Source organism: Pipistrellus hanaki (genome assembly GCF_964339955.1).
Source record: "Pipistrellus hanaki genome assembly, chromosome: 2".
Classification (NCBI taxonomy): domain Eukaryota; kingdom Metazoa; phylum Chordata; class Mammalia; order Chiroptera; family Vespertilionidae; genus Pipistrellus; species Pipistrellus hanaki.
Genome location: NC_140504.1, coordinates 77,561,167 through 77,564,596, shown reverse-complemented (window position 1 = coordinate 77,564,596; position 3,430 = coordinate 77,561,167). Strand labels below are relative to the sequence as shown.

At 39.2% G+C, this 3,430-nt stretch overlaps 1 pseudogene across 1 annotated transcript; it reads left to right on the top strand.

The window, feature by feature from the left end:
• Nucleotides 1–1,019: 1,019 nt before the first annotated feature.
• On the top strand, nucleotides 1,020–1,745 carry LOC311617391 (RAD9, HUS1, RAD1-interacting nuclear orphan protein 1-like; annotated as a pseudogene). The gene has a single exon. The product of its transcript is annotated as an RAD9, HUS1, RAD1-interacting nuclear orphan protein 1-like (transcript).
• Nucleotides 1,746–3,430: the final 1,685 nt, after the last annotated feature.

The following is a 3,430-nucleotide window of genomic DNA, read 5'->3' as shown; positions in this document are numbered from 1 at the left end:
AGCTGAGGCTGCCTGTCAGTGACTTCCCCACAGAGGAGTCCCCGTGGCCTTGATTCATGGCCATACACTTATGAAAACACTTATCCCGGCAAAAATAAAATTCCTTTCAATGTTAACTATCTAAAAACAAACTTCATGTTCTTTCATTTGGACATTATGATTTGTTGCACACAGCTTAAGATTCATTATGTGAGTGATTCCAGAAGGCAGTATTGATTTGCTAAATATGGGGACAAAGGCTTTGAAATAACATTCTAACAGGTGTGAGGTGATATTTCACTGTCATTTTGATTTGCATCTTTCAGATGTTGGTGACTGAGCATTTTTTTCATATGTCTCTTGGCTTTCTGTATGAGAAGAGACCATTTCTTTATGAACCCTCTGCTGTACCATCACCCCTGTTTCTTCATGTCTATATATGTCTCCATTTCCCATTTAAAAATGAAATCCTGAGTCCTGCCAGTGTGGCTAAATTGGTTGAGCATTCCCCTGTGCACCGAAAGGTCAACACCAGTTAATTCCAGGTCAGGCCACATGCCTTAGTTGCGGGCTTGAATCCCAGGAGGAAGCGGATGATGTTTCTCTCTCTCACATTTGTTTCTCCCCTTCTACCCCCCTCTTTTCCTCTCTCTCTGAAATCAATAAAAAGACATTTAAAAAAAAATATGCTTGATTCTTTATGTCATTTTTTTCTTCATTTTTATCCTTCACGTTTTAGTTTTTCTTTTTCTCCTTAATTATTTTTCCTTTCCTTTAAGGTGATGATAGTTGAACCACAATATGACAATCGCACATATGTGAGAAAAGAAGGGATTGGCCTCCCTTTTCTGGGCTCCACGTGGGGGAAGGGGAGATGTCTGGGGATGGGCGGCCTGGACCTCCTAAGGTGGGCAAGTGTTGGAAATGGAGCTTCTCCTTGGACCTGACTACAACCAGCACCAGGTGGTTACTAATTGCTCCTCATTCACCCATTGATGCCTGCCAGGGGAAAACAAACAAAAACAAACAAATGCTGCCACATGTCCCAGAAAGCCCAGCTGCTATTCTACCACTAGCCACTGGAGGGCCCCAAGCACTGCTGGGGATCCCCACAGCTTCCCACTGCCCTCACTAGACAGGGGCCCAGCAAGCCCATTGACCATCATTTTCTAGGTATCACCTAGGTTTGATACCACGGCAGAAAACTGGTTCCCAGCCAACCCAGAAACAGGAACGTCATCCCTGAGACCAGGCAAGATATTCAAGTTGGAAATGTACCACCTCCAAGTCTCCACATCTAACGGTTGAGAGTTCACAGTCTTCTTCCAGTTTAGCCACACTTGGGATCCTCTTAACTTGGGAGTGCCCCAATCAAACAAAACGGACATTCCCAGAAGGCCCTGCGTTCCAATGCTCAGTCCCCAAAGCTGTGGGGAACTGTCAGCACATGCACCTCGAAACTTACCTAATGTGTTCGTGCGCCTACATCCGGGCCCCAGAGTCATCTTCCGGGAAGCACGTGTCCCTTCCCTGGATCAAAGGGAAAACAGCCTTCCCAGCTGCTCTCTTCACACTAGAGCCCCTGAGAGCCCAGAGCCGTGGCCTGTTCTGGTTAAAGACCCTCCTCTGGAGAGGTATGGGGTAAGGTCACGTGGAGGAGAGGAGGGCAGCTGGTTACTTACCTCAGGGAGAGAGGGAAGCTGAGCAAAAGCTCATTCCTTGCGAAAAACTGGATTTCTCAGACATCAGTAATCGCAAGAAGTTGATTGCTGGTTTTCATAAAGATCTAAAGTCATTTTTTTCTGGCTCACAGAAGAATATATTGAATATAATAAAATGGAAATACTAGTAATACCAATTAGATAAAGAGAAACATATATTTTAACCAGAGTCTTGGAATCATAAGGAAGCTCAGCTCCCACGTTTGCTTTTTAAAGTATCTTATTGTAAACAGTTTTTAGTTTGATAATTAGTTCACTTTGTATTTTTCTTGTATTAAATGTTTAAAATTTTAAAATATCTTGTACTATTTAAAATGTATGTAAATAAATGGTTGCAGAAAGTTTTAGAGAAAATAGAATGGTTTGGCAAAGCTGACCGCAAATAATTAGTAAAAAAATATTAAGGGAGAGATGATAATTATGAATAAATTTTAATTCAAGAAACTTTATTGCAAGCATCAAGAAAGTCTGGATGTGAACCAGGATTTAATTATTTTCCCAATATTTTTGAGTGTTTTTAGTACTCTTTGTCACTAAAGTCACCTGGAAGAAACTTTCTGTTCAAATGTCTCAGCAGTGGAAAGTTTGCTGTTGATAGTGAATTTGTGTGTTATCTAGGACAATGGTTCAAGTTGTGCAACATTATGCAAAGATGTGCAGTCTCTCATTATTCATTGTGAGTCACTGAAAAAATACATTTGAAATGGGAAAATGTCATTTTAAGCAGATTTTGAGGCAAGCTGATGATGTCTCAGCAACTTACCATGTGAAGAACATTGATAGTTTATGGTCTTAACTTTCAAAATTAATTTGCTTTCATAGACCTTATCAATTGGATCTTCAAGTTTTAGTCAATGCTGAGACTCTCTTGGTGATTTTAATAGTTCTTGTGAACTCCTTGTCTCTCCATACAAAGCAAAAAAAACAAAAACAAAATAAAACCCAAATTAAATTAGTTTGTAATATTAAATTGGTTCTCATTTAGCTTTATATTCTTTTCAGCACTGAGAATGTTGCCTAGGCCTTAACTCAACTCAGCTAACGCTGTGAAATGTCTACCCCCAGAGTCACAAGCAAAGAATAATGGAAAACTGAATGCAATTAATGATATCTCATTCAAAATAGGCAGCTATCTAGTTGCCTGAAAGTGGATATTATTATTATTTTTATTTTTATTTTTATTTAGTTTTAATCAACAACTGGGTATTTTTTGCCCAATGTTTGGTATCTCCAGGGGTGAGGTGAAATGAATAACTGAGATTATTATGGGTTTTTCTGAGATGAGTTACGTCTTGAGTACAGTAAAATATGAAGCTAAGAACCTATTAGGCTAAGTATTTCTCCTAAGGGAAGGACAGTGTCTGATCTTTGTTCAAGAATAAGCTACATTCTTATCTCCTTAGTGTGCCAGTGGGAACACCAGCTGAGTTATATTTTCTCATTCTGTCACCAGTTCCTTCTACTGTTGCTATTGCTGCTACAAATTAGTCCTTCAACCTTCAGAATTCTGTAGGTTGCCTTGCCAGTCAGTCTCTGTCAACCCCAAAAGCTTTTAATTGTTGTGGGTAACATTATAATATTTTAAATATCCTGTATTAAATGCAGTATGGTCTCATCACTTGGATATTTTTTAAAGTAGTACACAGGGGAATCAGATAACTTGTGAAAAGATCACTCAAACCAAGTTTTTAAAGTGGCATAGATGTTTGAAAATTATTTAAATGGGAGAT